This window comes from Canis aureus, chromosome 18 (genome assembly GCF_053574225.1).
Source record: "Canis aureus isolate CA01 chromosome 18, VMU_Caureus_v.1.0, whole genome shotgun sequence".
In the NCBI taxonomy this organism is placed as follows: domain Eukaryota; kingdom Metazoa; phylum Chordata; class Mammalia; order Carnivora; family Canidae; genus Canis; species Canis aureus.
The window spans coordinates 54,211,300-54,224,597 of NC_135628.1; the positions used below are offsets into that span (position 1 = coordinate 54,211,300).

Consider the following 13,298-nt stretch of genomic DNA (forward strand, 5'->3'; position numbering starts at 1 on the left):
GGAAAGCTGTTCCTGTACAAAGCTTCAGTATGCCTCGAGGGCACCCAGGTCCTTTGTTTCAGGAAAAAGTGCTAAAATTGGTCTTGTACATATGGAAATACAAAGGCAGAGCTTTTTCCAAAATGAAGATGTTGAATGTGTTCTGACTACGAGAAGCCAAATCAGCCTTAGGATGCTGAAGGCCAAGAGCAGAGGTCTGTGGAGAGGAGGAAGTTATGTCTCTCACCCAGCAGATCCATGGTCTCCATTCCCATCCCCATGGTTTGAGGACCAGGGCCAGAAGCACAACCAAATGGTTCACAAATGACTTTGGGAGACTTGGACCATACACTGAAGCTTTGGGGTGCATTGACAAAGGTTGGCACCGAATCAGGGTGAGGGGCATTATCCTCACACAGAGAACCCCACTTCTTGCGGGCACCCAGAAGCATGGCAGTTTGGGCTCCCTCAAGTGGCCTTAGGGGTATGTGTGGTCAGCCAGTGGGAGCTGATGGAGGCTGGCTGCCCCACGGCAGACTGGCTTGTGGATGCACATGAAGCACCCTTTTGGGACTCCCTGAGAGATCTGGGGACCTGGTCTGCCTTCGGCTCAGGTCATGATCTCAGGGTCCTGGGATCGAGCCCTGTACTGGGCTTCCTGCTCCACAGTGAGAAAGTACAAGTGGGGAAGTGGCAGGCAGAGGCAGAGGCAGAGGGAGAAGCAGGCTCCTCGCTGAAGAGGGAGCCCAAGGTTGGGCTCAGTCCCAGGACCCTGGGATCATGCCCCAAAGCTGAAGGCAGACACTCATAATCACTGAGCCACCCAGATGTCCCATAATTCAAATGTTTAAAAAGAATAAAAATTAAATCTTAAGAAAAAAAATCAGAATTTTCAAAGGATTGTCTTATTTGCCTAAGATGGACCACAAACCACTAGGTGGTGACCTGCTCTGCTGAGCTAGTGCCAGCTCTGGCATTCACACCCCACGGTCTCTAGGCTTCTACTGTCTGTTTCTGGCTTAGCAGGCAGTGCTCAGGGATGGGGTACAGCCCAGCACCCAAACAGCCTGCTCCTTGGCCGGCAGGCTGGGCACCAGCTTCAGGTCTGCACGTATCTCAGAAGGGGAAACCTCAGCCACCGAGGGGAAGAACATCACTCTGCCCAAGGCACCACCTGATACCCCTCCTTCTTCCAAACCACAGCCCCAGAGCTTCTGGGCCTGACTTCTCAGGGTTTTTTCCTTGGTCCTCAACTTTCCACGGCCATCTCTCACTTCTGCTCTTACCCTGGTTTTGACTTAGATGCCAGCTGCTGTCTGCACCCCACCCCCGTCCTTGTGGTAGCACCTCTCATCCCCAGATCAAGTCCAGCTGTGACTCCTCACAGCTCAGGTGCGGGGAGGGGTGTGTGAGACAGAGATGGAGACAGAGACAGACAGATACTTTCAAACTTTTCCCAGAGGCCTCTTGGCATCACCAGTAAGTTCTGGACAAGTTAAATATTCATGATTACCCCACTGGACAGACATGGAGATTGACTTGTCCAAGGTCTCCAGGGTGACCTGGTGTTGGGGCAGTGGGACGGCCAGGCCCCACATTCCAGGCCTGTCATCTCCACACCACAGTACTTCCTGTAGGCAGTGTACCAGGCATGCACAGACTGTCTCATGTCTTCTAGGGCGGTTCTGAACTGTCATTGTTTTATTTTTTTTTAAGGTTTTATTTATGGGAGCACCTGGGTGGCTCAGCGGTTGAGCATCTGCCTTCATCTCAGGGCATGATCCTGGGGTCCTGGGATCGAGTCCCCCATCAGGCTCCCTGCAGGGAGACTTCTCCCTCTGCCTGTGTCTCTGACTCTCTCTCTGTGTCTCTCATGAATAAATAAAATCTTTAAAAAAAAAGATTTATTTATTTGAGAGAGAGAGAGTGGGTAAGAGAGAGAACACAAGCAGGGGCAGCAGCAGAGGGAGAGGGAGAGGCAGGCTCCCTAGGGAGCAGGAAGCCGATGCGAGGCTCCATCCCAGGACCCTGGGACCATGCCTGCAGCTGAAGGCAGATGCCTAACCGACTGAGCCCCTGGCGGCCCCTAAACTATAATATTTTCACAAACACAGTCCCCCTTGTTAGGTCACACATGTCAAGTTTTTCCTCAGAATGCGCGGTGGTGAAGGAGTCTTCCGGGCCCGCAGGGTCCAGGCCCGTCCTGAGGGGTCAAGCCGCGAGGCCTGGAGGAGGAGCGCTGGGCCGGCGCCGGCAGAGCTCGTCGGGTGAAGCCCAGGCCTGCTCCCTGCCTGCCGGGAGCCACACAATCCTTTACGAGGCCGTCATAAAGGTCAAGCCTGGGAGTCGCCCTCGGTTGGCAAGTTAACCAGAATGCCAGTCGCGATGACACTGAGGTCATGTTCTCGTGAGCAAGTCCTGAACTAGGTCTTCCTCCACCCTCCCGACTGGCTTCTCCCTTCCCTGCGGGGATAATCTGTCATCAGCCTCGCTTCCTGCCAAACTAGAAAGCGTGAGGGGCAGTGGGTGGCACCAGGAATGCTGAGGCTTTAATGGGGAGCAGATTGTACTGTAGGAGACATGACTGCCAAGCCCCTAATTACTTGGGGGGGGTGCTGCAGGGAGACCAGCAGTAACCACAGCTGTGGGGGGGCAGGGCCTGAGGCAACGCCACCACTCAGGTCCCCGAGGCCCCGGGGAAAGCTGGCCTCTTGGCCTGCACTTCGTTTTATGGGGCTCTTCTGCTCTTTTCTTGGAGGAGCTACATGCCTAGGTTTTGGGGATTGCTGCCTTAAAGCACTGCTTCCTGTGTCCCCAGACCCACCCACAGGTGTCCCCATTTGACCTTCTTGGGTCCCCTTTACCAGCTGTGCCACAGATGGTCCTTCCGTGGAAATCACCTCCAGGCTGTAAACTTCTTCCTCCAGCCCCAGGGACGGAGTCCACATCTCTCCTCTTGCCACATCCTTCTCGTTTCCCTTACTCTGTGAGTCAGAGTGGGTAGGGGACTTCATTCCTACTTTTTTTTTTATACTTTCGAAAAAGTATTTTCTAGTTCCAACTTGAAAATATTTCTGTGAACTAGAGCATCAATTTTCTTCCACATTTTACTTTGGAACAAACCCCAGGTGGAGCTAGTGGGAGTGGAGCCTAGTTCCCTGCTGGCCTGCTGGGTTGGCCTAGGGAAGGTTAGGGGGCCTGGGGCGCGGGGACTCCTGGGTGGGGCCCAGGGAGTAGCCCAGGGGTGAGGCTGCAGGTGGCAAGGAGGCGGTGAGGAAGCCACTGCCTGGCAGTCTTCTAACTCCTGATCTCATTTCTGATCCATGGAAGTGATTTTCCAAAGGCTGTGAGGCCTCTACCCTGGTCTTGCTCACCCCAGAATGAGGCCTGGGCCAGGCTCCTCGCTCAGTTTGGAGCTGTGTGTCCCAAGCCACACTGCCTTGACTTGCTCTCTGAGGGGAGAACAAGGAGGAAGCGCTAGCGCTCACCAGGGTCAGCACGCAGAAGGTGTTCTAGACTCCTGGCAGCCTGCTGGTTCAGGTCCAGGCCCAGGTGGCTACAGGCCACAGGATGGATGACTCACATATGTTGTGCTGGACAAACAGACTAGTATTCTCAACCCAGTAGAGTGATGACAGTAATTAGCTTTTGTGTCGTCATTATACCACCACCTTCTGAGGGTGGACTTGCCAGGCCTGCAGCCAGGGAGGTTGGCAGGAATGTGGTTATCTTGGTCTGTATCTTGTTGCCTAGGATTCTTCTTGATGCTTCTAGAGCTGGGCTTGGAGCTGAGCCAGCAGCACCTGCGTTGTATGATGATGTCATGGAGGCTGCTGGACTCAAAGAGCCTACTCAGAGCAAGAATAATGTGAAGTAATTCTGGTGAGCCTCTTTCTCCTGAGCCCGACACCCATCCTTTCATTGCACCCTTCCCTCAGGAGACCCAGAAGACCAGGAAAACTGGAGAAATGGCCAGAGGGATGGTTGGGTGGAAGCCAGTAGGGTAATTGAATGCCAGGTGCGCAGCTACGAATTGTTGTATCTGCCTTATTTAAATAATATTTTAAAAAGAGCTAGTATTTACTGAGCACTTTACGTATCTGCTTTGCTTCTCAAAACATCCCTATGATGTAGCTACTAGCCTTAGCCTCATTTTATAGATAGAAAAACTGGGGCATGGAGTAGCTAGCTCGGAAGCACATAGCTAGTAACCAAAGAATCCAGAATTTGAACCCCGACTACTGACCTGAAGCCCATGCTTATCACTCCCATGGTCCTGCCTCTCTTCTGCTGTCACTGGGGCTGTTCAAGGGGGCTGTACACAGAAATTTAGGATTCTAGGCCTGGCCCACTCACTACACCCACGGTGTGATGTTGGCTATCACTCTGGCCTTCGGATCCCTCACTGTAGAAGCAGAGACTGTGTACAGGTGTTGGGCCAAGGAGTCTTTGCAACCGGGAGTTTCTCAGTCTATGGCTCTGGGGCACATGGAACAGCCCCGAGGAAAGGTCCCACTCTTCTCCTCTGGACAGCCCACTGGAAGTGTTTACTCCTGATTATCAAGGGCAGCGTCAAGAGCATTTGGACAGGGCAGTGATAAGCTCATGGCCTGGTACCCCTGCCAGAGGGAGCAAAGCTGCTTCCCCACTCCACACATCAGTTTCCCTACTGGATTCAGTGGAGACAATGACTACTTTGTGCTCTGTTACAGTGAGTCAGGGTTAATTAGTATTAGTCACAGGCTTTGGAATCTTCACAAGGAGAGGTCATCTGCTGGGTCCTCGCTGCACTGTGGCCGTGATGACACACATTCTGGCCCATGCCCCTATGAATGTGTCCTCAAAGCTTCATTAGTGGCTTGCCTAACTCTATGGGTTGACCCTTAGGTGACCTAGCTTCAAGTGCTGGTGCTGAAACTGGCATGAGGATGACACCTCAGGAAGGCCACCTCATTGATGCCAATGTAGTTGCCAATGGCCTATCATGCTCTGGGATTCCTCTCGCAGCTGAATTCCTATTCAAACTGGCTTCTTGGCCATGCTACTCTTGCCTCTAACCCTGGACACAGTGTCCTACACCTACCTTAAGGTGTTTTTCTTTCTTCTCTGGCTTCTCAGTAAACATCCATTCTCTCCATTTTTCTCTCTCCCCACCGACTGTCTTGTGTTTTCTGACCATCTCTTTTCCCAATCCCTGTATAAGCCTATGGAGGAAGCAAGGCAGCTGCAGCCTTTAAGGAATATCAGTTTGGTTGGGAGAAAAGACCGTAGCAAAGTGAGGACAAATGTAAGAATGATGCTGAAAATGAGAATAAGCCGAGTGAGAAAGAAAGAGCTGTAATATCTGCCACTGTCGATCTGTTAGTGATTAATATGAAGTGGAGAGGCAAGGCTTGTCTGGTCTCTGCAATTCGTGTTCAATTCAGGCCCCTGAGGAAGTCAGATGTGGAGCATGGGGGCCATCTGGTGGCTCCAGAAGGTACTGCTGCATTTCTGCTCAGCACTAAGGCCACACACCTGATCTTGACCCTCAAAGTCTGTTACAGTGACTTGGGGACTTCCCGCCCAACGTCACATGATGGTTAAGGAGGTGAGCTTTTCCAGTCACTTAATATCTGATACATCACCTTTCACTTGACAGATAACTTCCTTAGATCTACAGAAGAAAGGTTTCACATCCGTTTTCTTCCCCTAATAGAGAAGGAGGAGTCTTCATAGAAGACGAAGACGAAGACCATGGCACAGCTCGAGGGTTTCAGAGCAAAGATGTACCCAGACATGTCGATGAAAGGAAAAGGGATGATGGACGATACTGCCCAAATCTAGATGGGAAGGATTAAAAGGTTCTACAAAAGTAGCCATTTGTTTTCTTTTTAATGTGGTAAAACACATATAAAACATACCATCTTGGGGTGCCTGGGTGGCTCAGTGGTTGAGCATCTACCTTTGCCTCAGATCATGATCCTGGGATCCTGGGATCAAGTCCACAGCAGACTTCTCGCAGGGAGCCTGCTTCTCTCTCGGCCTATGTGTCTGCCTCTCTCATGAATAAATAAATGAAATCTTTAAAAAATATACCATCTTAACCATTTTTGAGAGTACAGTAAGTAGTGGTAACTACATGCATATTGTTGTGCATAGATCTCTAGAACTTTTTTGTCTTACACAACTGAAACTCTATACACACTGAAGTCCCCATTTCCCCCTCCTCCTAGTACCTGGAAACCACATTCTCCTTTCTGTTTCTATGAATCTGACTCCTTCAGATAGAAGCAGAATCATACAGATTTTGTCTTTTTGTGACTGGCTTATTTCACTCAGCATAATGTCCTCAAGGGTCATCCCTGTTCTAGTGCCTGACAGGACTTCCTTTTTTTTTTTTAATGGCTAAATAATGTTCCATAGTATGCAGATACCACAGTTTTCTTTATTCGTTTATCTGTCCATGGACACTTAGTTTGCTTCCACCTCTTGGCTATTGAACAACGCTGCAGTGAACATGGGTGTGTAGCCATTCCTTTATTAACAGTCTCTCTCCATGAAGAGACTCAGCTCAGAAAAGGATGAATTAGATTCCACAGTGGAGTGAAGGTGAATTGAAGATGAATGGAAGAAAGGGAGGGAAGGGGGACAGAGCACTCTCTATATCCATTCCCATATTATTTAGAACAGGTCACCTTCCTATCCAGTCTATAAACTGTGAAAAAGAATACACGGTATGAGCTAGGAAGCTACAAAGAATGTTTTTTGTATATTTTTTAAAAAGATTTTATTTATTTATTAATGAGAGACTGAGAGAGAGAGAGGGGGGCAGAGACACAGGCAGAGAGAGAGAAGCAGGCCCCATGCAGGGAGCCCGATGTGGGACTCAATACCGAGTCTCCAGGATCGCACCCCAGGCTGAATGCAGGCACCAAACTGCTGAGCCACCCAGGGATCCCCTGTTTTTTGTATATTTGTTCACGTATCAAATATGTAGCAGAACTAGGTAATAACTTACTTGGAAACTTTCAAGATAAAGCTTTATTGTTATTCTATCTGAACATGGTGATTTATTGCTACTTTTATTGTTTCTCACCTACCTTATGTCAAAGGCAGACAAAAGGGAACAGCAGAAACAATAAAGTGTGAAAACTTAGATACCTGGGGGTGGTGGTGGAGAGAACATAAAGTTACCAGAAATGTTTGCTAGGCCACTGAATACTGGTTATAGAATTATAAAGATGAAGGAGACACAAGTTTTAATTTATTGTATAAGCAGTAGGATGAAGATTAAAACAAAATCCAAAGGACATCACATGTCCCATTTGAATACATTATCTTTTCATTCTCTCAAGTTCTCTTCTAGTCATGGCTATATAAACCCCACCAGAGAGAGGTACATGCCCCTGCACCATTGCCCACGTATGTCACGAATGACTTTCCTCCCTGCAACAGGTTTATTACAATTATTATAAATTATTATAACTTTTTGAATCATATTACACTGATTTGTACTCTGTGAAGCTGTTAGATGTTTAGGTTATGTTCAGTTTCTTCTTAGAAGTTACCATCGAGTGAACATTTTCCTATAAATCCCTTTTCTTCTTTTGAACTATATTCTTGGTTAGGAGGCAGAGAGAGTGTTAGCAGAGTCATTAAATTACACTTTAATTTGCTTGTTTGTAACATGGAGATAGTGTCTCTTTCTCACTTGCTATGAGGATTCAGTGAGGTAAAAAAATGTAGTGTTTAGAATAGTACATGCCCACAGTGCTTCCTTGGATTGAGAGCTATTTGTAGTGGTAGCAAATTCAATTTTTAGGGCTTCTATTCAAGATTGTTCCTGTCCCCGGTTCAGGTCACACTAAAACGGCAGGCTCTAGCTGCAGGCTTTGCTTCACTATCGCTTCAAAATGGCTCGAAACCCACCCACCACCAAGCCATCCGTGTGTGTATTTCCTTCTTCTCCTTTGGTTCTGGTCTTGGCTGGACAAGACTCACTAGGAAACGGACATGGAATCTAAAGATGATTTTCTTGTCTCTGGGATCTTGGTTTTCCTCACGAGAACTCTGAGAGTCCCGGAGGTGAACCTGGAATTATTTCCTGGTCAGACATTTATGTTTCGACTTGCATCCTCTTGAAGGTTGTTACTGACCTACTGTGGGAAACAACCCTACCCCCACCCCCCATATCTACCTACTGCAATAGGAACAGGCAGCTGACAGAAATGAGGACACAGAGCTGAAAAGTGTATTATTAAAATGGCCTGAATCTTTGGATGGTCTGACTAAACTACCATGTCTCCATGGCCTACCACTCCTCCCCAGAGACCATACAAACTTGGTTCCCCTGCCTTCTTTCTCTTCCTCATTGGCTTCTGCTACACAACAGCCAACTGATGCAGATTGGCACAGTGTAAAGAAAACCAGTAGCCACTAGGAACACTTTAGCCAATAAGCAACAAGAGAAAAGAGAGAATGAGACAAAGATGGAATGAGTGGCCTCTGATTAAAGCTGCAGCATTCACTTCGGAGGGCATGGGTCAATTGACCCAGATACCAGCTACCTAAAGCCAAAGAAGACCAGGGTAGGGATAAAACTATAAATAGCAAGGAAAACTGAGGAGGCAGTGTTTGTACTTTTGCTGTTGGTCAAGCTGTTTTTGTTACTAAGATGGAACAGGGTGGAAGGGATTTAAAAGCTGGCTCTGAAGCAGCCACAACTGGTCTAAGGGTGTGACGAGTAAAAGAGGAAAGCCCCCAAAGAGCATGTTGCACCTGCTAACTTAGTCTCTTAAACTTGGCTAAACTTTAAAAAGAGCCAGGTGAGAGACTCACGTCTGGATACCAGTATCCCATGAGCAGTTACAAGATATTCCTGTCAGCTGTGAGACACAGATCTCAACTTTGTGCCCAGGGAAGGAAGATCACAGAGCCATGGCACTGAAAGATATTCCCAGCTGTATCATAATGGAAAGTTCAGAAGGCTGGGAAGAATGGGTCAAATGCAGCTCTGCCACATTCTAGCCATTATGATGGAGCTTGTTGTAAAGGCCATGGAACTCAGTCTTTCCCTTTGTAGAAACAAAGTCTCCTTGGATGGGAAGTGTAATTTTTGTTAAAACAAAACATAGAATCTTAGAGACCCCAGTGGAGAAAAACAGTAAGGGGAATAGTCTGAAAGCAGGAAGGATTGGCCGAACCAGGGAGTCTAAACAGCCTAAAATACCAGGGGGTCTCCACCCTGTTGCTGGCACCAAGACTGCAAAAGAAGGTTCTCAGCTGTGAAGTAGAGAGGAAGGCCATGGAAGTTCTGTTTGCCAGCAGATGACTAACACAGAGATTACACAGCATCCTCATGAGCTACCTACCGTGGTTAATGAAAGCAAGAAAATTCCTTACAGTGATGATTTATAGTGCCAACTCTGGGGATGGTAAAGTAGCAAAAATGACATTTTAGGCAATTATCTTCTTTAAAAGAATCTGCCAAAAGAAGAAAAAAAAATGTATTTTCAAATAAAGAATCAAATCAGGAAAAGTGGGTTCCTAGAAAGGCCACACCAAACTTTTATGGGAACAAGAAGAACACTTCAGCCTGGGTTTGAAGTGATGTCCTGGTGTGTGGAAGAGAGAACAGCAGCTTTGGGAAGAGGTTCATGAGCTCAATTCCATTTGTATCAGCGTTTTCCAGGGAAAGAGAAGTGGTATGATATGTATAGATACAAAGATTTACTAGGGGAATTGGCCCACACGATTTCAGAGGCTGAGGAGCCCCCAATCTGTCTCATGATAGTTGGAGGTGAAGGAAAGCCGGTGGTGCAGCTCCAATCCAAGCCCGAAGGCCCGAGACCCAGGAGCTCCGAGGTCCAAGAACAGAAGACAGATGTCACAGCTTGAGCAAAAAAACACATTCACCCTTCCCCTGTCTTTTGTTCCATTCAGGCCCTCAATGATTGGACCATCCCCACTTGCATTGGTGAGGGTGATCCACTTTACTTCTTCGCCAATTCAAAAGCTCATCTCTTCCTGAAACACCCTCACTTATATGTCCAGAAATAATATTTTCTCAGCTATCTGGTCATCCCTCAGACGAGTTAAGCTGACACAGAAAATTAACCATCACTCTATCTGAGAACACCCACTACTGTTTGAAAGTCCAGTCTAGTAGTGTAGTCACCAGAAACTCGGACAGGTAGTCTCGAGCTTTGGTACATGGTAACACAGGCTGATGTAAGGTGGATGGCTTTACTTCTACTCAGCCCTCTAGATTGTGAGCATTTGAAACAATGACCCTCGACTGCAGCACACTGGGTCCTCCTCTTCTGCGCCCTGGGACATCGTTTGTAGACACTGAACTCAAAATGTTAAAAATACAACTGTTGTGTTCCCTCTCCACTTGGGTTCTCGATCTGAAACGGTTGGCCACAGACCATGAGGTCACCCTTGATTCCTCCCTCTTCCTCATGCCCACATTGTTCATGTTAAAGTTGTCACTGACGTTGCTGTCAAGTCATCCATTGTCTCTGCCATCACACCTCCCTTAGAGCTTTTTTCTGTCTCCCCTAAGGTGCTATCCACACACACCACAATTATCTTCCTCAGTACAAATGTCATTTCCCTACTAAAAAATTCACCAAGGTTTCCTTTTCTAAGAGAATCAAGACCACAGTCCTCTAGAGAACACAAAAGACTCCAATCTGGCCCAACTTCTATTCTCTCACCTCTCTCTTCAACTCCTCAATGTACAGATCTAGCCACAGCAGAATACTTGCTCTTTCAGGAACATAGGAAATTCTGTCCATTTGCTCACAACATTCCTTCAGCCTCAAATGACATCATTTCATTGTCTACTGTATGCCAGGCAGTTTCAAGTGCTGAGATGACAAGACAGACAGTGGGGAGCCTGGCTGGCTCAGTTGGCAGAGCATATTGACACTTGATCTTGGGGTCATGAGTTCGAGACCCATGTTAGAGATAGACTTTATTAAAAAAAAAAAAAGATGGACAAGGTCCCAGTTCTCCCAGAACCTACATCTCCTACTCATCTCCAAGTCCAGATCAAATCTACCCACTTCCTGGAAACTCTCTCCAATTCCATTCATGAGAAAACACTTTTTAAAGAGGCTCTACACCCTAAGTGGGTCTTGAACTCACAATGCTGAGATCAAGGGTCACACGTTCAGGGCACCTAGGTGGCTCGGTTGGTAGAATGTCTGACTCTGTTTTGGCTAAGGTCATAATCTCAGGGTTGTGAGATCCAGCTCCACATCAGGCTCTGCGCTCAGTGGGAAGTCTGCTTGAGACTGCTCTCTCCCTCTACCCCTCCCACTCATGCTGTCTCTCACATCTTAAAGAAAAAAAAAGTCGCGCCCTCTGCCAACTGAGCCAGCTGGTGCCCCTCACTTCTTTTTATACTTCTCCTGGTGTATTGAGCACTAAAAAAAAAAAAAAAAAAGATTTTATTTATTTATTCATGAGAGACACAGGAGAGAGAATGGCAGAGACAGAGGTAGAGGGAGAAGCAGGATCCATGCAGGGAGCCTGATGTGGGACTCGATCCCAGGATATCAGAATCACACCCTGGACTGAAGGCGGCGCTAAATCACTGAGCCACCTGGGCTGCCCTGTACTGAGCATTCTTGTGCAACATTTGTGTAGAAACGTGTCTTCCAGCCTGGATGACGAACTCCTTGACGAACTCCTGTTGAGCCCTCTCCACTGCAATTTTTAATCTCTATTTCCCTCCGAGGAAAGTACTCAAATTTCTTTAAAATAAGCAAAGCTCAGGACGCCTGGGTAGCTCAGCAGTTTAGCACCTGCCTTCGGCCCAGGGCATGATCCCGGACTCCTGGGATTGAGTCCCACGTCGGGCTCCCTGCATGGAACCTGCTGCTCCCTCTGCCTGTGTCTCTGTGTCTCTCATGAATAAATAAATAAAATCTTAAAAAAATAAAAAATAAATAAAAATTGCAGTGGAGAGACTTTAAAAAATTCATCCACACTATTAGAACCTGGAATTAGGGTTGTAGTCCTTTTGAACTACATCTTGTCAACGTTAATGATTCTACACTACTCCTAAAGCAGTGACCTAGAAGATGTGAGCTTCTAGAGGGCAGACTTCAAACTCATTTAGTCACCAGTTAGTGAAAGGTTTCCACTCTGGGGCTCTAAGTCTCATCTCTGTGAATGTTTGAGAGCTGTCTGCCAATCAATATCTAAGGGGGACCACGGAAACTGACAATGAACACTCATGCCAAAGGCAAAAGAGTACCCTTACAAAAATAACCTAGAAGCAGCCTCTGGGTCTCATCCACTGATAGAAGTTTGATTTAGGAGAGCTATCAACACTATTTACTCTCTTAAAAGTTAGGATTGAAAGATGACAAATTTAAAAATCTGGCATGCATGAAAAAAAAGGGACTGTCCTTCAGACTGAGATTTATGCAACCTATGATCCTGAATTGGACCTGGTTTGGGCAAATCAAATGTGAAGAACATCTTGGAATACTTAGGAATTTTACATATGGACCAGGTGGGTACTAGATGATATTAAGGGGTCATTAATTTTTTTGGGTGAAGAATACAGAAACAATGTACTGTTGAAAGATGGAAATTGAAGTTCAGCATGGGTAGAATATAATGATGTCTAGTGTTTTCTTTAAAATATTTCAGTATAAAAGTGAATCAGAAATCCAACCAAAGTTACTAAAAGAAAATAGGACATTTCAGACAATAACTACTTTCTAGCTTTCCTGGCCCCTTTATCAGTGGGTAGTCTTATTTAGATGGGGCAGGTCAGGGTCAATCTTCTTCACCACAGACACTGATGCTCCCCACCAGCAGTGAAAGAGCCTTGGGGAGCCCCACTCAAGGGAGCCATATACAGAAGGCACATGGAGAGGCAGGTCCTTCTGCCTCTCATTCAGTTATTGTCAAAATGAAGAGAGAACATTGTCAGCCTATCATTCACTATAACACATCAGGAAATCTCCTGGGGACATAACAAACACTCTCTGGTTCAGAAATACCTCTTTGGGGGCACCTGGGTGGCTCAGTGTCTAACTTGTGATTTTAGCTCAGGTCATGATCTCAGGGTGATGAGATTGAGCCCCACGTAGGACTCTGTGTTCAGAGCAGGGTCTGCTTGGGATTCTCTCTCTCCCTCTTTCCTTTATCCCTCCCCCACCTATAAAAAAAGATGAGAAAAAAAAAAAAGAAATACCTCTTTGACTAGAATCTCAAGTAAATTAACACATGTCAGGCTTTGCAGCCAATCTGCAAACTCAAATTTTGATTTTGTTGGGGCGCCTGGGTAGCTCAGTTGGTTAAGTGTCTGC

At 46.8% G+C, this 13,298-nt stretch overlaps 1 long non-coding RNA gene across 1 annotated transcript; it reads right to left on the bottom strand.

Moving 5' to 3' along the window:
• Window positions 1-5,315: 5,315 nt before the first annotated feature.
• On the bottom strand, window positions 5,316-13,143 carry LOC144289082 (uncharacterized). Its single transcript, XR_013357136.1, has 2 exons — window positions 10,683-13,143; window positions 5,316-5,801 (listed from the first exon to the last, which is right to left on the bottom strand). It is a non-coding gene; the product is annotated as an uncharacterized LOC144289082 (long non-coding RNA).
• Between the last annotated feature and the right edge of the window lie 155 nt (window positions 13,144-13,298).